General features: G+C 39.2%; 1 protein-coding gene across 4 annotated transcripts in view; it reads left to right on the forward strand.

Moving 5' to 3' along the window:
* LOC125648773 (uncharacterized) overlaps positions 1 to 20,470 on the forward strand; it is a 144,509-nt gene that overhangs the window by 93,999 nt on the left and 30,040 nt on the right. Inside the window, exon 2 of one of the 4 annotated variants that reach the window (XM_056147892.1) lies at positions 19,070 to 19,274. The exons of the other annotated variants lie outside the window; for them this stretch is intronic. The gene's annotated coding sequence lies outside the window, so the exon portion shown is untranslated. The remainder of the gene's footprint in view (positions 1 to 19,069; positions 19,275 to 20,470) is intronic. 4 annotated transcript variants of the gene reach the window in all.

The following is a 20,470-nucleotide window of genomic DNA, read 5'->3' on the forward strand; positions in this document are numbered from 1 at the left end:
AGGTCCCGCACATTACGTTATTTGTTTGATGACACGTACCACCACATCACGTTTTTAGATTCATTGATCTGTAGAATCTCGTTCATCTTTAATTTACTTCTCTCTAAATAACTGTAATAAATGACATTGTAATAATATTTCTTGAGGTTACTGGATTGTCTAACAATGTATATACCACTTTACGTCTTTGTATATATCACTACACATCTTTGTTTGTATCACTACACATCTTTGTATATATTTCTAAACATCTTTGTATATCACCACACATCTTTGTGTATCACCACACATCTTTGTATATATCACCACACATCTTTGTGTATCACCACACATCTTTGTATATATCACCACACATCTTTGTTTGTATCAATCATACCGGTATCATTAATATCGTTATTACTTTTATTACAGAAATGTCCAATCCGATCCAGTCAAATTTTCGTATGGGGCCAGACACATGGCAATCACCACAATCATGGACAACATCAGCACCGCAGTGGGAGACCCCGGTACCTCATTGGGAAACTCCGGTACCTCAATGGGAAACTCCGGAACCTCAGTGGAACAATATCCTCCCTCAAATGGAGGCTACACCCCAACAGGCACAAATCTACATTCAAGATGTTAACAATAAGCAGATTATTAGCGGATCACAGCAAAGTTCCAGGAATACATACCAGAATGTGGAGGAGATACTTGGTACTCAGAGCCCAGCCTTCTTTCAAGCGAGTCCAGTAAAAGAGGCTCAAGCTAATAGCGTTATAAACGGTCAATCATATTTTCAGAATCCTTATGGATCAGCCAGTTTGCAGCAATCTCTGTATGAAAAGGGTTTCCCCAGGTCGGACAAATCTGGTTCTGTGCAACCCAATGAGCACAAATCCGATGTGAACGGAGAATCGTGGATGTATCAACCTATGAACGGAAATATAAAATTTGGGTTACCCAGTGAGAATGGAGGAAATGTATTCCAGGGTCCGCTCACCACCGATATTACTGTGATCTCAGGTGGCGGGGACCTGCAGTCGAGTGGAGTCGGCGTGAGTAAGGACTACCAAACCTGGGAAAGATCCACCACCCCCTTACCGTGGTACCTCAATACAGGAGTTAGTAAAAATATTGTGGAGCATATAGACATTGGTTTACTAAAAGGTCAAAATCAAGATAATCACATACAACATAATCATAATTCAGGATTTCCCGAGGAGCAAATTCAGAGACTCCAGGAACCAGGACAATCCGAAGCTTATTCCGGTTTTGGATTTGAAGTCAATCAACAACAAAGTATACACGAGACAGGATCCAATCAGGGTCACTTAGAAACCAGGCAGGTTGGGTCTAACAATGCTTTTTCTAACATTCAGCAGCAACAAGATAAGGTGAATAGTCTAACTCATGCTAAATCACCAAACCAACAGAATCGTCAAGAGGTTCAACAAGAAATAATGCCTTTAAAAACGTTGGTGCAAGACCAATCTTTCAACCAAGACCAATCTCTCAACCAAGACCAATCTTTCAACCAAGGTCAGACTTTCAACCAAGGTCAGGCTTTCAACCACAACAATGTTCGTAAAGAAGGCCAGCCTCCCAGACGCGGGCAGGATCTCAATCAAGGCCAACCAATAAGTGGGAGGGAATCAAATAACTTTCAGTTCCAGAATTATTCACCAGGGGGAAACACTGGACTTGGTCAAAACGCACAGACAAACTTCAATTCAATGCAGCAGGATTCCAGAGCTGCATTCGGTGATTTTGGAACAAACACAGAAGGACAAATGCAATCGAGACCTCGAAATACTCAACAGTTATCCCTTACTCCCGGACACAATCAAGCTGTCCAAGTAAGGGACAACATTCCTAATAACAATAAACCATATACAAACAATGCCGAAAGTCAAATCAGAGGTGAAAACGACCGTCTGCAACAAAAGCAAGATTTTCAACATAATTTGAATGCAAATGTAAAGTTTACGAGTAAACCTTTTTATCCACAGATGTCACAGAGTCAACCAGTTCAAAAACAACAGAGTTTGGAGTCCAAATATGATCGATATAGGGAGACCAACCCTGCAAATGATAATGCAAAACATTTTAGTCAAATGAGAAGGGTTGCAAATCCCCAGACTGGAAACCCGTGGCAGAATTCAGACAAGGTGAACCAAGTGATTGAAAAATCTGAGAAAGGGATATTTTCACGTAATTCCAAAATCAGTGCACATAAAATGTTAAACGACAACAGCAGAAAAACATTCACTTTTAACAATGGACGACCGCAAACCAATATCAACAAAGCGATTAGTTTTGAAGCTATGCGCAATGAGAATGACTTAAGAATATTTAATCGTCAACAATCGAGGGCTACCCCATTTTCTTTAAAAACCTTTGAGTCTAGTAATCCGGTTCGAATGGATCATACGGTTTCCGTTCCTCAAAAAGACCCCTCTCAGTTAGATTTCTCCGTGAAACACTCTAGTAAGAATGAGTACACGAAGACAAAACCAGGTGTTCAGGGGAAACAGTTGATGAAAGAAATCATCATAGAAACTACAGTCCCCCCAGCAACTACAACGAAAAGTTTCATACAGTTTTTGAAAGAAGTTTTGGAGCAGAGGGAGTTAGTCAAGAGTAAAATGGAAGTATCTCCGATAGAGGACCATACCGAAATGGGAAAAAGTAAAGCAACAACACTCTCAACGTCGCCAAGCACAGAATCACCAACAACGCACAAGAAACTAACAATACCACCATCAACGACTACCTCCACGTCAGCAATACCACTGACAGTGACATCAGCAATACCATCTACCACATCTTCTGCTACTACTTCATTTTCTACAGCTACTTCCACAACAACAATAACAGATTTCATTACAACAACAAAACGCAGAGATACAAACAAATCGACCATAAAGCTGGATTTAGATCAAAATCCTCGCACACTTCGATCTCTTTTAGCCGGAATAGAGAAACATACCACAGTTAAGATAAAAATCCTGCCTTCCCCTGATGGATCCCAACGGGGTGAGACAACAATTATATATGCTACTCCTAAATCTAAGATCAATCCAACTACCTCGCCAGCAACTACGACATTTAAGTACGTTGACTCTCAGAGTGGGTCCACAACTGACCTGGTGGAAAATCCTCCGCCTTCAACAGAAACAAAACCACCGCGCATAAAAATCATGACCGAGGGTACGACACCTCCGATCTTTACCACTACCATGGTTAACACGACCGTCAGTTCTGCTTCGATAACACCGAACTTTGAACATGCGGGTGAGAGAAGTAGAGGGACGACTAATTCCCACTTCTCTCACTTCCAGTTCACGGACAGCGCCACCCAACGAATGGATGTGGTGGACCAAACAAAGGATATACTCCTGGATAGTGGTCCTACCACAGCAAGGGCTGTACCAGCGAGTACTGAACAATGGTATCAAGAAACACCAGTTGTATACTCCAGAACATCCCATGTTGATGGTAAAGCTACTGACCCGAATCAGGTGCAAATTCCTAGACAACGTGCTACAAATCTTAGCAATCAAGACACTCTACCCGCCAATGCAACCTTCTTCGAAAGGATTGTATATCTGAAACGTCAGATGGAAGTGAGACAGAATCCGCTAGCTGCTCTGCAGAAATATGGAAATCCTTCTTCTAACATGCTTCATCTGATAAAATTACTTCCAAAGAACAACCAAAACCCCATGGCCGCAAAAAATGTTGCGCAGTTATACACTGTGAAAGATCGACCTGTGCCCAAAACAACAACTACCTTATCTCCACCGTCTACCACCACCACTACAACCACCACCACCTCGACAACTGAACAGCCCACACTGCCAACAGGAGCCACAGAGTTTTACTTTTTTGAACATCCTGCTGCAAACATCAAAGAGTCATCAAAACCCAACATAAAGAAACAAACATCTGCCGCAAAACAAGCCGCTGATGTACAGAAAAAGCCTGCTGCGAAAAACACAGGACGGACACCAAACAAGGGAAGAAAACCTCCGTCAAGATCGCAGAGAAAAAAGAAAAATAAACAGTGTGTTTATTTCGGGAAGGTTTATAAAGTTGGGAAAAGATTTAGGAACAACAAAGGACAGCGATGTAGATGCCAGAGAAACGGGAGGGTTAAATGTAGGCGATAGACCAAGACTGTTTGTAGATTTCATTGTCTGTCTCTGTTAAATGTCGGCGATAGACCAAGACTGTTTGTAGGTTTTATTGTCTGTCTCTGTTAAATGTCGGCGATAAACCAAGATTGTAAATTTCATTGTCTCCCTCTGTTTGTAAATGTCGGCGATAGACCAAGACTGTTTGTAGGTTTTATTGTCTGTCTCTGTTAAATGTCGGAGATAAACCAAGACTGTAGATTTCATTGTCTATCTCTGTTAAATGTCGGCGGTAGACCAAGACTGTTTGTAGGTTTTAGTGTCTGTCTCTGTTAAATGTCGGCGATAAACCAAGATTGTAAATTTCATTGTCTCTCTCTGTTTGTAAATGTCGGCGATAGACCAAGACTGTTTGTAGATTGCATTGTCTGTCTCTGGTCTCAAAGAGCTTATTTCCTTGATGCAGTGATGAAATGATACACCACACGACTAACTGTGTTTCCTTTCATGGATAGTTCATAATATTACACGCCTTCAAATTCTACTTCTACTGTTTCCCCAAACAGGGGAGTGAGGTTTTTTTTCCGCTATAGATATTTCTTCTTTTATCACCAACAGTGAGTTAACAGTGTTGTATTATCAACTATTATGTAACAGTGTTTACCTTATCAATTGAAGTCTCTTGTTGAATTCAACGAAACACAGAATACAAGGATATTGTTTGATGTGAAATTCTGCTGCATATTCATGATGATAGAAGACGCATGCACTTTATCCAGCTAGATTATGAAATAGAGGAATATGATACAAACGTCTCAGTTGTGTTGGTGTTTTGGTTGCTATGGTGTTATATTCTTTAATACTGCCTTTAATGGAACATGCGTTTCACTTTTTGTGTTAAATCTTGATAGTGATATAAGTACTACGGTAGTCCATCAATAAAATCGAACAAAAATATATTACAAATGCATACAGAATCTATTATAAATACATACAAAAATCTATTATAAATGCATACAAAAATCTATTACAAATGCATACAAAAATCTATTATAAATGCATACAAAAATCTATTACAAATGCATACAGAATCTATTACAAATGCATACAAAAATCTATTATAAATGCATACAAAACTCTATTACAAATGCATACAAAAATCTATTATAAATGCATACAAAAATCTATTACAAATGCATACAAAAATCTATTACAAATGCACAGCTTTTCGTAGACAACGAGGAGATCACTGGATCAGGACCCTAGGCACTGCATTTCCATATGAATGCAATGATAATGTATATGATGAGGGACATCTGACTATTCCACAATGAAATAACGTAAAGGAGTAGGTACGGTTTTGGCCAAATTCTGCCCGGCGTTTATGGAGGAAAATTATTTTGCGTTGGAGATATTTTCTGGTCAAATTCTTAAAAGAGTAACTTATAGTAACTCTCAAAAGTATATAGAAATCAACTCATCTACGCGCATACGTAGTACATAATCAAATAAAATAAGGGCTTTCAAACTATTTGTGGTGTTTTCATGGTTTTTGTATTGATAAACTTGTGAAATTGAACACCTCTTCCCTCGTCGCCCGGAATAATTTTTATATGGATTAAAAATTTACTAAATAACTTACAATTCTTCTTAGTTTCATCCCGGGCGACGATGGAAGAGGGGTTAAAATATCAGTAGAAAGATGCTAACAAATTCGCCATCGTCACGCAATTTGCATTGAACGTGGCGGTTGAAGAGGAAACGAGAATCTGTCACATTACCCACGCCTCGATGCCTCATGTGTCCCCACATGATACAATATACATGAAAATCTTTATTCAAAATATACGAGTAAACAAACATGAAGAATGTACAAGATGAGTGATGAATTTTTCGCACCTTCCTGGTGATTGAAATTTGAACAAGCATAGCATTGGATATGTCACAACAATGAAACAACTGTCTTTTAATGTTACAGTACGGCTGCAGATAATCTTTTACATATTAAAAAAAAACCTCTTCACTCTTTCTTATTCGCTTGACTTTTTATCGGTTTTCATGATACTTAGTGATGACGACTTATTTGCCCCGTCGATGGTATCCATCTGTCTGAGTACCCTGTTCTTTCATATCTGCTGGCTTATTCACTCGGATGGGTTCATACGAGACTGTCTGAATACCAGTATCAACACTCTTCCTCTGTACTACTTCCTCTTCCCGACTAGTGACTTTTCTGGAGGTAAGGACTGGACTTGGAGATGTTCTTTTGCGAATAACACGGCCAGTAATCAGTTCTTCATTACCAGACAAGGACAGTCCAGCTTCCATCTCCTTCTCTGTGGCCTCGACTCCCTCTTCTCCAACCTGGACCTCAGGGTCTACATCCCAGTCACTGTCTTCATCCTCAGCTATTCCCTTTAATGATGAGGAAGAGGCACCGGGGTGTTTGTGTTGCATGTGTTTCTGTAAGTACTCTTTTTTCTTAAAGGATACATGACAAGGTTTACAAACCAGAACGCTGCTGGTACAACTAAGTACATGCTTTGACCAAGCTTCTTTGTCATCTAGCTCTGTAAAACACAAAGGGCATATCTCTTTAGCCTTTCGGGGTGTTGTCTTAGTGTTCACCATACTGAATCTGTAAAATATAATATTCGACCATTGGATAAAGAAATATCATGTCACAATTATGCTTATTTCAAACAAAATACTATCTTATTCATACTAAAAAGACCAATGGTACTACTGCACATCAACAAACTAAATATCTACATGTATACAGGTACTAGTGTGTACTGTTCTATTCGGAAACGTAATCCCTCATCCAAACCGGGACACGTCTGTCTCGCTTTGGCTTGTAATTGCCAGCTAACTCATCAGCGACCTCTATCTGTGACTGACTGTCATCAATAACCTCGGGCTCAAACTGATCATCTGGTTGTTCGGCATTGTCTGCAATATTCTGCATTTCTTCCTCACCTTTCAGAACTTGAGATTTACAAGTTTTCATGCGGTCACAATGTACAACCTGCTCTTTCCCGTTTCGACCGCAGTTTACTTTATACAAGATCTTTGACACCTTTGCTATTATTTTGAACGGTCCGCGCCAGTAGGACGTGAACTTTGGCGAGCATCCAACTTTTCGTTGAGGAAAGTAAACGTATACATTATCCCCTTCTTTGAATTTCTCATACGACATTTTCATATTGTAATAATGTTTCTGTCTGAACATTGCGCCCTCTGCATGGCGTCTGACCAAAGCATGTGCTCTTTCCATCCGATCTTTCAAGATCCATACCCATTCATTCCTAGGTACTTCTTTTCAAGAGGATGGCATATCAAACATGATTTCTAGAGGGGTCGTGACCTCCCTACCTAACATGAGCATGTTTGGACTATAGCCAGTGGATTCATGCTGAGACGCTCTGTAGGCCATCATCACGTATGGAAGGCTTTCATCCCAGTCCCGATGGTTTTCATCCACATAGGCACTTAGCATGGTGGCTAGTGTTTTGTTGAAACGTTCCACCATACCATCAGATTGCGGATGATATGGTGTTGTTCGTGTCTTCCGGATCTGAAGAAGCTTGCATACCTCGGGAAAAAGAAAACTCGTACTGTCTCCCTTGATCCGAATGTATAGTTACAGGACACCCGAATCTACAGATTACTTCATTGGTGACAATTTTAGCAACTGTTTGTGCTTCCATATTTCGCATTGGAAACGCCTCAATCCATTTAGTGAAATAATCTGAAAGGACGATAATGTATCGGTTCCCATTTTCCGTCTCAGGGAATTCACCAAGGATATCTGTAGCTATCCTCTCTAATGGAAATCCAACCTGTAAAGACTGCATGGGGGCTCTTTTTGTTTTGAGAGGAACTTTCCTTCTAGAACATATATCGCAACCTGAGACATAGCTTCTCACGTCGCTCTGCAAACCTGGCCAGTAGTAGTTCTGTCTGATTTTATTTAGAGTCTTTGTCACCCCTACATGAGCTGAAGTTTTTGCGTCATGCATCTGTTGTAAGATAAGCCTCCTTTGAGATAGTGGGAAAACAATCTGATATGTCTTTATATTGCTGTCCTCAATTTCCCACAACCTGCAGAGCAGATCATCCTTTATTGTAAGTCTACTCCACTGAGTCCAAAGTGATTTCACAACATAACTCTCAGACGCTATATCACTATAATCTGGACGTGTCTCATTTTGCAACCAATACTTCACAAGTCTTATATCCTTACATTCTTCTTGCAATGTGACTAGCTCAAAAGATTCAACGTTTTCCCAAGAATTGTCCTCTATCACCCTAGCATGGTCTTTAGACACATCTGTTTTGTTCCAGTCATCAAAATATCCACACTGACTACAAGGTATTCTGCTTAGACCATCTGCATTACCATGCAGTTTACCAGCTCTGCGCTCTATCTCCAGGTCATATGTCGATATGACCTCGAGCCATCGAGCCAATTGTCTTCCGGATCTTTGAATCTAAGCAACCACTTAAGTGAACTATGATCTGTTCTTACCAAGAACCTGCGTCCATATAAGAAAGGTCTGAAATGCTTGATAAACGTCACAACGGCAAGGAGCTCTTTCCGGGTAACACAGTTTTTCCTTTCTGACTTGCTAAGTACTTTACTTGCGTAAGCCACAACCCTTTCTTCTCCATCCTGCAGCTGTGATAAGGCGGCCCCAATAGAATTTTGACTTGCATCCGTATCTAAAATGAAAGGTTTGGTAAAGTCTGGGTGAGTGAGGATGGGTGCTGACGTTAACTGATCTTTTAGGAGCTCAAACGCAGCCTGACACTCCGTAAGTTTATGTAATGGTTGAGCAATTCGAGCAAAATTGGCAATGAACTTCCTATAATAACTTTAAAGACCGAAAAACGATCGGACTTGCGTCTTATTAATGGCTCTGGCCAACGCTTCACAGTTTCTACCTTCTCCGGGTCAGTCTGGATCTCATGCTCTGAAATTATATGTCCTAAGTACTTCACCTGTCTAGCAATCAAGTAGCACTTCAGTCCGGCGGCAAGTAGCTTTTCAAACACCAGTTCTAAGTTCTGAAGCATTTCATCAAATGTCTTTCCATAAACAATGACATCGTCCAGGTATATAAGACATACCTGCCATTGTAAGCCAGCCAATACCGAATCCATCAGGCGTTCAAACGTGGCTGGGGCACTGCACAGCCCGAACAGCAGCACATTAAACTCATACAGACCCTGGCGAGTTACAAATGTTGTTTTATGTTTATCGCTTGGATTTAGCTCAACTTGCCAGTATCCAGAATTTAGGTCCAAAGTGCTAAACCATTTGGCACCACGCAGCTGGTTAAGAGACTCGTCAATGCGAGGTAATGGATAGGCATCTTTAGTCGTAATGCTATTCAAACGTCTGTAATCTACACAGAATCGTGTGGATGCATCTTTCTTTTTCACAAGTACGATTGCTGATGACCAAGGGCTTTGTGAAGGCGCTATGATACCTCTCCTTAGCATATCAGATACATGGTCTTGAACTTCTTCTTGCATATGAAACGGCAAAGCCCTGGGTGCCTGCTTAATGGGTGCATGGGTACCAGTCTCAATCTTGTGTCTGACTTTGGCAGTTCTACCAACGTCTTCATCAGTTGTAGAAAAGAGTGATGTATACTTCAGATGTAGAGTTTTAGCTTTAACCCTATCGTCGTTATCCATATGTTTAGTGCTGTTTGTGTAAAGCTCTTGCAGATATGATGGCATATCATTGTTTTCATCCAGACCCTGGTGTTCTCCTGGCACTAAATACAAAACCTCATCAATCGCAGTTAATGTTCCAACAACCGTACCTGGATATATGGTTTTACTATCCTCTGAGATATTCATGATACGAAGCGACACGGTGGTCTGTCTACGAACAAGTATTTTGGCCAGCAAACAAGAACCTGACTTCTGAAATTTTTCTGAAGGCTCTATCAGTCCAGCTTGGGTTGGCAGTCCTCCATCCGAACTGGTACGTATCTGTCCTTCTACCATCAGTTCTGATCTAGGTGGCACTGTGACTCTATGTACGATGGCTACTTTATATGAGCTGACAGACCCTTCCAGCTTCATAGGGTGTTCTGTACCAGAGATTGATATCTGATGCAAGCACATGTCAATGACCGCCTTATGCCTAACCAAGAAATCTAATCCAAGAATTCCATCTACTGTTATATCAGTTATATCAGCTATGATCATTTCATGTTGTAACGCAGTTCCGTCCAGGTTAAAATCTACTGCAACCTTTCCCAGCACCTTTAGTGCTGATCCACTAGCTGATAATACATCTCTGTCAACTTTAGTCAAAGATTGGCCTGTAGCTCTTGCAATGTTCTCATAACAAATAGTAGATAGCAAGGACACTGTAGCACCTGTGTCAACTAGCAGGTATGTATCCATTCCATGAATACGAGCTGTGACATAAACCCCCTTTTCGTTTATTGAATGTACAACTCTAGAATATTGATCACATGCGTTATTATCTTTCCCTAGACCTGTATCAGTCCTCTTGTGTTCAGTCTCTCTTGAATTACTACTGTGCTCCAGCTCTTTACTTAATTGCGGACAGTTTCTTTTAAGATGCTTATCGGATCCGCAGTTGTAACATTTTTTTGCTTGATCCTTAATGGATGTATGTGGCATACGTTTTTGACCTTGTGACTGAAACTTCTATTGTTTCAAATCCCTAATATCAAGCTGTAATGATAGCATGTTCTTTTCTACTGTCTCCATGAATTGATCAAGTTTGGATTCCTTGGACAAGTCTGCAGAACTTACACTCATGACTCTGACAGCATCAATCAGGCGACTCTCTGCCCTGTTGTATGCTTCTAGTTCAACAGCTCGCTGTATCGCATCATTCAGGTTTACAGGTCTTGCCTGTTTTATCTTGAGACGCATCTCTGAACTATGTAATCCATCCAAGAACTGTTCTGTGGCCAGTATTTCCCTTACGTCATCAGGAGCAGTCGGGTAAGCTAAGTCAACAAGCCTCCGTACGTCTTGACTTTCAGATGCCTTTTATCTCCTTTCTCTCAGCTGTGCTCTGTAAAGCTCAGTCTGGTTTACTGGAGCAAAATCTATCCTGGAGGGCTTTGACTAGCTTCTGATAGCTCTGTCTCTCATCCCTGGGCTGATTTCATAAAACACCTTGTACTTGTCCTCTAAGGGATGCCGCCAAGTATAAACCTTTCTCAATATCTGTTCACTCATTCAACAGGCATACAGACTCGAAATGAGACAGGTAATCATTCCAGAGACCTGTGCCATCATATGTTGATGGTTTTACAAAGTTTCGGGGCTTAGATCGGACCTGTCCATGCTGGTTTGCATCCATCCTAGGACATATCTCGGGCATCACTGGTCTGTTGTTAGATGCAGGACAAGTACATCTCTCATCATCTATGCATGCATCATCACCGACATATCCACTTGCACTCTCTCTCCGTCTTACATACGGGGTACTGGTACTCATCCCTGGTACGAGTCTCGGGATACCGGATGCATGGATCCTAGAAGAGTTCAGGACCCGTAACGAATCATGTATCTCTCTCTCGAGGCGATCTATCTCCCCTCTAAATAATTTACATCTGATTGTAAACCTTGCACATTCATTCTTGAATACAAATATTTTTAATTTAATGACTGATCCAAATCCCGTTGCTGCCACCAAAATTTGTAACGTGTTTAGGTTCGATGATTTGGACCAGTCTGGGGAAAGTATGATGATTGATGAATGAATATGTATTTAAAACAAATGAACAACTAACACAACGAGTCAATATATACAAATAGTTTTCAGGATTACCTATCCTAATCACACATAGCATTGAAATCTATAAGTTATGGGTAAACAAGGCTGGGACCTATGCTAGTCTGTATCCACTACCGGACAGATACTTGTGTAGTATGTACGTCCTACTACAACCGGACAAATCTCGACACCAATAAGGCAATAACAGAGGAAATACTTTATTATTATCCTCTAGACCAGTATACTCGCCACCATATACTGAATTACATTAATACACACCGTATTAAATATTGTCGTACCTTCCCTTCTATCGAGCTCCGAAAAATGAACTGCGATCTATTGCCAGAACGCCCGTATTTATACTATTGAGCACCCGAACTACCCTCGGATGCTATCGTATTGCCCTACGATAAAGCCCGGTTGACGTAAACTTTATATTTAGCCTCTAACAAGTTATGATACATCCCGAACCCGATCTCAATTTGTCACAAATCATTTGAGTAGTAAATATATTTTCAAATAATATATGCTCATATAGTTATTTATTTAAACACTTTGACATTTATTAAAATCATCATAATAATAAAAATCCGGATAAATTTAAGCCTATCTTACAGACCGGATGCCATATTTGTTATTATGGCTATAGTGTAAACAGAACGGTGTATAAATAGCACCAACCGACGGTTCGTGAGACATACCAGACAAACTACATTTAAATGGTTTATATAACGATGGACGATTTTTCAAATAAATAAAATGTTGTACGGTGGGACCGTTGAGACGAGCGAAGCCCATTAACATCTTGCAACACGACTTTTATCCGCCTCTTTATCTAACGCGGGAAATATAACGCGCTTGGTGTAACAGTTACAAATTGTGACGTCATATTAGCTGCAATGTTTTTTCTTCTTCTCTCAAACCAAGCAAAAACAAAATTTTTGAAGCTATGAGAAAGCTTGTCTGGAATTTAAAAACGTTTATGGTACTTTCTAAACAATCTAATTATTTTAATTACGGGTTTGTCAGTGAACTATACCGCAGTGACGGCGACATTTTTGCAGAAGCATTATGGGTAATACTCATCTTTTTTCAGCTGAAGAAGAGCAAATCACGTGACTCATATGTGTAATCATTGGAGCGAGCTCGTCGCGTCGCTTCGCGACGCGAGCTTTGCTCGCTAATATATTCCTTGAAGATTCAAGCATTATTTTTTACCATTCACATTCATTTGATTAAATGGGAAACGGCATGTGGTATATTACATGTAACAGCAGACGGCAATATCCACCTAGGGACGTACGTACATCAGTGACGTATTTAGTGCAAGAGTAAAATTTTATAGTTTTCAAAGACAACAATTTATTTGTCAGAAAGTATACGATGTAAAATTTTACGCACACTATCTAATATGTATACGGTGTGACCGTTGGATCGAGCGAAGCATGTACGTAACTCCGTGTCCCGAGTGGTAATCATAATTCCGTTAAGTATTGTAGATTATGATTCATTTAAAAATATATATTTTGAATGAAATTTCCTTGCGCTAAACACCCAGTAACATCTCAATATTAAAGGAGTTTATATGTGGGGACAACAGTTTTACATGATCCGCCTATTCATTGAACGCGGGAAATAAAACGCAAGGCGACGTAAACTGTGCATTGTGACGTCACATTTAGCCTCGACTTTTTTCTCCTTTTCAAAGTAAACAATTATAAACAACAATAATGCATTCCGTATGCAATGAAAAAGGCCGTTAAAACTAAACAAAATTAACCAATAAATTAAAAACGGTAAAAAAGTAACCGTAATTTTATCGTATATTCTTATTCAAAGAAATTCATGAACTCGTTCATCTATTTAGTCGTATTACGGTTTTATATGTATTTATTTGCTAAAACTTGTTACAATGATAATTATATTATTCACTTTGAACAAACTGAGTGTTTAAATTACGAATTGCACGTTAGAGTCTTCTATTATTGGCATTCAAAATAAAACACGAATAACTGTTGAAGCAGGTAATGAAAAAATAAATGGCGGCGCCCATATGGATCACGAAAATTTCCGTGAACGTATATAGAGATTATCTCTTTCTTTTGCTGATTTTGACTTTTTTCTTTTACATACGTGTTACCTTTAGAGCCTTGCTTCGCGGACGGGCCTTCGGCCCATCCGAGCTTCGCTCGGTATAATTACATCGCCGCGGTGGCTGAGAGGTTAGAACGTTCGTCCCACATGCGGAAGGCCCGGGGTTTGAATCCCGGCCGCGACAGACCTAAATCGTTAAAAACAGATAGTGGCAGTTCCATCGTCAAACTCTTGGCATCAGGTGACCTTAAAAACAGATGACCCGTGTCACAATAAGGCATGCTAAAGAACCCTCACTGCTCAATGCCCGTGAGCGCCTAGACGTTAAGCAAGATACAATCAAACAATCAATATATAAATACATACAATGCGTACAGTATGTCATGAAAATCCGTGAGGTACACAGTGGTGCAAATTTCATCTGATGTTTGGGCAATTTTTTTTATTTTTTTTTTTGGTGTTCTACTATATCTGCAATGGTTACAAAACTATTTCGTTGTTTGGGGAACACTAATTCACTTTCATTTTTGAAAACACAATACAAAACAAACAAAGTTTGTGTAGCTAAGATAGAGATTAACATACATTTCCTGCAAGGCACGTTTTACTTTCATTAGTCCTAGAAGGAATTGAAAATATGTTACTCATTAAAATTATTTTTAAATGGCATGATTGAGGTGCCTGAAAGATAATTTGCTCCATATGGGTTACTCGTATTACGATATGTATTTTGATTTACAATGATTGAAATTGAAATACATTATATTTATAGGCGCATAGATCGTTTTTCATAAAAAAGGGGGGGGGGTTGACTTCTCGAAAAGATTGACAAACATAAAAATAGGGATTTTGGTAGTATTGGTCAATTGAGTGGATTGATGATATGTATCCAATGTATCACTTACAATTACATTTCATCTATCTTTCTCTACTACTATGAAATACAGTCCGGGGGGGGGGGGGGGGGGTGTTACACAAAGCGAATACACAACATATGGATATATACAAATATGATATTGAGACTCGCAGTATTGAGCATTCCGTCAAAATTTGTTTTTCTCCATTCGAGATAAATATACGATGTATGTATATATTTGCATAATGAGAAAATGCAATTTATATTTGAATGGTTTTCTTTTATCATTGGGCGGGGGTTGGTTAGCAAGTCTTAAGTTTTATTTCTCTTTTATAACCTATCAAATGATTTTTGTATTTTACAGCTTTTAAGAGGGTTTCTTTGGGCAAAAGTGGATACAATGACACTAAATTGCGCAAACCAAGTGTTGGGGTGTACCAGCTTTGTATCGCTCAGTTGTACTGTACCGAACACATTGACGATTTTTTTTGTGGAGAAGCCTGATAGTGGTGAGTGAGAGTGTGTGTAAATATGTGTATGAGAGACGGTCTGTTTGAGGCATGGTATATTTATGAGAGAGAGAGAGAGAAAATTTTGACTTTAATTTTTTTTAATGTTTTGTTTGTTTATTTTATATCGTTTTGAGAACTTTCCACTCAAACTGAGAAATCATCAGCTGTATGTGAAGTACCACATATTTGTCACATATTTGCAGTGATTTTCTTTTGTTGTTCAGAAATTGTATCTGGTTATCATCAACTGGTTTTTTTTTTATCGCATATGTGATAAAACGAACTCCTCCCACCTTGTTATTGTATGGGCGGTACTAACATCAGAATTACACAATAGAAACAAGACAGGGATAATTCAGTTTTCGTGACTTTTGCTGTTTCACGGGTAAAGCGTGCGCCGATCGATGTCTGGGGCGTTGAAACAGACGAGAAGTGTTATGTAACAAATACATGTATACACATACCTGTGACCGTTTTGCAGTCAGTAATGTTAAATAGATCTCTAGATCTCTCTCTCTCTCTCTCTCTCTCTCTCTCTCTCTCATTTAATAAAGAGTTTGCTAATGCAAGTCTTTAATCCCTTTCCTACTTTAATATTGTGTTATACTTGTTTTCTTAAAACATTGTACAAATACATGTATAGAATTAAATTCCCAAAAAATTATTTATCAAGCCACCAATATGTGATTGATACTGACAGGGATAATCAATTTTCGTTAAGTTAGTTTTACTGTTTTACGGATAAAGCGTATTAAAATTTATATACACATGCATCGTCCGACGATGGTATATCGACCATTGTATTGAATGAATGGTTCAATAAATGGAAAATGAGAAGCTTTTGAAATATGTGACAAGTCGGTCATCTTCTAGCATCCTCGTAAAATCCACATTATCAAAGAGATGGGCGGCCGGCGCACTCGTGACAGAAGGACCGCCCATCTATTTGATAATGTGAATATTACGAGGATGCTAGGAGATAACCATTACAAAACCTATGCTTAGCACTTAAGGCTATAGCATTGGGTTTTTTAACGTGCTAACACCTCTTGTGACACAGGACCTCCCTTTTAAGGTCACGAAAAGCTGAAGATATCGAATAGTGATGAATTTGCGTAATTTCTATTAAGAATACAAAATAAAGAGTAGGGCAAACACGGAGCCCTGGACACAGTCGAGGTGGCTTCAGGTGCCTATCTGAAAGACCCGTGATTCTCACTTTTGTCGAGCATTTGTCGAAGAGCACATGTATGTCTACGTCTCAGGTTCGACGTGACATGTCATGAGCGGGGTTCGAACACACTATACCTCCCTGTTACGAAGCGAATGTCCTACCACTGGTAGCCGTTTCATAAGTATCTTCCCTTTGAAGTTGTGTTTCTAGTTTCTCAGAAACACTGCGTTTTTTCCCGAGTATACCTATGAAATGACATTTTGCTCCAAAATGATACCATGCATATACTGTAATATTGAGAATATTCATATATGGAATATTGTGTATGCCAATTAAAAACAAATACCGATGAATTCTATTGTGTTCCGATTCGTGAAGAATTGCATTGGTGATAACCCAAACTTCGCATAAAATTCAGTGATTTGAATTTGAGCTGCCTTTGATGTCATCATTTTTTCTCCCGAATACACGCGAGACTCTAACAAATATAAAAAAAAATTCTTAAAATTCGCCACAATAAAGGAAGTTGGAGACAGAAATAAGAAATCAGTTACCAGTATATAAATGTTTCTTTAATTTGGTGTTCAAACCATTATATTTCTGCACCAGAAAAGCTTTCCGCGAATACCTGCAGTTTTTGCCCCTGTGCATCATATCTGACGTGGTTTCAATTTCCATTTAAATACCCATTCAAATCAGTACAAAACCCAATAATTTCGCATTTATTAAGAATTAATACTTCTTTGTGTGATACAGTTTTTATTTTCCTACTCAAAACATCGCTTGGGGAGAACTCTCGTATATTACGTCAAAATTAACGTCAAATTTAGTGACGTCGTCAGGTGAATATAAAGTTTTCCGTTGAATATATTACAGCTACTGTGGTAGATAAAGAATAACAATGCTCATTTTCATAAATAGCACACTCTCAAATACCAGATTTAGTATTTTGGTGAATTTTCTTGACAGGGCAGAATTTGGCTAAAACCGTACCTTGTCCTTTTAGTGGATGCCTCAGATGAGGAAGTGTCTATCTCCGGAGGCAGTGCGATAAGATCAGCCTTGGAGGCCAAACCATGGGAGCTGACACCTGACTTTGTCGTTAAGAATGTGTGCAGTGTGGAACTCCACACTGAGGCAGGGATTAAGCTCAGCACATTTACAGCAAGATATGATGTTGCCCCCTTAGCTTGCCCTGGAACTTGGTCAAATTCCAAGGAGGCCATATTGGATGGTGGGGGTGGGGATATCCCCCTCGAGGCCGAACCATGGGAGCTGGCACCTGACTTTTTCGTTAAGAATGTGTGCAGTGTGGAAGCTAGAGATCGACAGCAGGCAGAGAAGGGGGGGGGGGGGGGGGGTCTGCCGCGCGGAATCAAAGTTTCCGATGACTCAAGATGCCGGATTCAGTGGTTTCCGGAGACATAAGGTTACGGGAAAAAAAAATATCGGGATGAGCGAGAATTCCGGAAAATAGTGGTATAAATTACCTCAATGGTCACCGGAACTCTGTCTGATGTAAATCTGAATGTCAGGTATTCAATGTATAAAGAGAGGATAATTGTAATATGATCCGTTTATATCCGAACTTGAATGTTATGACGATATCGTATGTGAGTTGAGTTGAGTTTAATAAAGTGTGTGCAGCATCATGTGTTATCACTGAGTTTAGAATGTGTAGAATGCTGGTTAGCATCTGATGATTGAATTCGTATACACACACCACAATAATGTATAATTTGAATGATTTAAATCAAAGTCAATGGTTATTGTTTGATGTACATGTAAATGATTAGAAGCTGGCCTTTTTACATGCTTAAGCTTTTTTCCCAAGAGTTATCTGCCCTTCGTACTTATGTGCGTTAATTTTTATAAAGAGAAAGTGTATGTAACTTTTTACCATGAGATTTGTATGGAAAATATGATTTCTTTTAAATATATTTTGATAAAACATGAATTTCCCATAGACTTTGAACAATGTAAAATTCTAGGTGAAATAAATCAAACAGTAATCAAAATTTAAAAAATTTCTATGGTGGATTATTTTTATTTGATGAACCTATCAAACTGATACAATGAATACAAGAATCCCACTATCGATTTACTAGATATGAATTATGGTTGTTATACATTGAATACCTTAAGCCCCCCCCCCCCCCCCCCCCCCCCCCCCCCCCCCCCCCCCCCCACCTTCTGATACAGTTCTCCTTCCCAATGTCAAATACCCGCCGACGCCCCTGGATTTTTAATTATTACAAGCGTATTGACAATTCGACTAAATTATATGTTGATGAAAGTGCAAATGATAATCAAACTAACAAATAATTCTGAGTTCTATTAATCTATATACAAATTAGATCGGGATCGAGATGACAGAAATTAACGAGCACAGGGGAACTAAATAAAATAAGTTATATATGGATGCAAATTCGTTAGTTTGCTTGCACTATCATAAAAAACAAATGTACTCAATCAGTCTACGTAATTGTAATAATTGAAAAATTCCCAGGGTTATTTATTATTCTTTAGTAGGACCCACCTGCGCAACCAATTGCGCAAGAACTTCGTAAGGACTAGTTTTACCCTAACCCAACAAGCGACAAGCAGGCGAGAGCGCGCGAGAGGAATGCGGAAGAAGTGAAAGGAAATTTGAAGTTTGTACAAGACGGGCTTGTTTTCATATACTGAATATTCCAATAGAAAGGAAAAGAAGGAACTGTACACAAGTTGTAAAGTAAGAATTATATCACGGAATTATTGTTGTTTGTTAATGAGCACAGTAGTCGCCTTTACCGGACCATTTTCTCCATTACCGAATCACGTGATTTACCAGTGATCCACAGGGGCTCGTCACGAAATTTTTGAAATAAAATTTGACATCGTCTATTCTATATATCGTGACGAGCCCCTGTGAGTGATCCAAGTATTTCTGGTCGCCATTTTCAAATTTCTACTTGCCATGGTAAAAGATTTTGTAAATAAGACCTATACAAGTTTTTTTTTTTAATTTGAATATCTTTCAAGAAAAAAATCAACACCCATGTAGATCTGCGTTTTGTTTGTTTTATTTTCAGTCTTCACGAAAAACTTTGTGAAGCACAGGCCCTTCGGGCCTCCTAGTATAATAAATTTGCAAGCCTAAACAATATTTTAATGGCCCAAAATATTTTTTTCTAATTTGACCACTTGTCCTTTACAAGGTGTTGCATGCTGATTCTACACTATAGATACATGTATGTTCTACCACAGGAGTCGGCAATTTTATATCAATAAAGTAGAAATATATGAGAAATGGGCATAAATACTACCACTGAGCTTCGCGAGCGAAGCGACAGGAATGCAACACGATTTCGGCAAAATCTGCTCCGGTGCTATGTTGCGTGAAAAAGACAGCAGTACCCGGTATAAATAACATCAGTCGATGTGTCCCACCTGATTTCTGGATCGGTCACCCTTTTAATTGCCGTCAATTACTCTAAAATCCAAAATAAACATACTTTCGAAAATATTCACTAGCCATAAGTTTTGTGTGACGTCACGACATTTGCTGCTGAACTATCGCAGTAAAATCAAAGTTGACACGGAGAAATTCCGGATACTCACGGAATGTGTTGGCCTAGATATTGTTGTAATTTTACATCACACATAACAAAAGTTGGGAAGTTTCTAGTATACCGGTCCCCAGAAGCACGCGACTGTGCATGAACAGTTATTTCCCTTGCCGTTGCTAAGCGGAATGTAAACACGCCGCCATTTGCATTTTTTCCACGGATGCTGAGCAATGAAAATCGTGCGATAAAAATAAAAGCCCCTGACAAGTCAAATATAGTTTTTAAAAAATTCTTACCTTATAACATAAAATCATCTAAGCTGTTGTTTGCATTAATCAGATCGAGGGGTTGAAGAACTAGTCGTTGTTTGGCAATCAAG

The sequence above is a fragment of the Ostrea edulis genome, chromosome 8 (assembly GCF_947568905.1).
Source record: "Ostrea edulis chromosome 8, xbOstEdul1.1, whole genome shotgun sequence".
NCBI classification, from domain to species: Eukaryota; Metazoa; Mollusca; class Bivalvia; order Ostreida; family Ostreidae; genus Ostrea; species Ostrea edulis.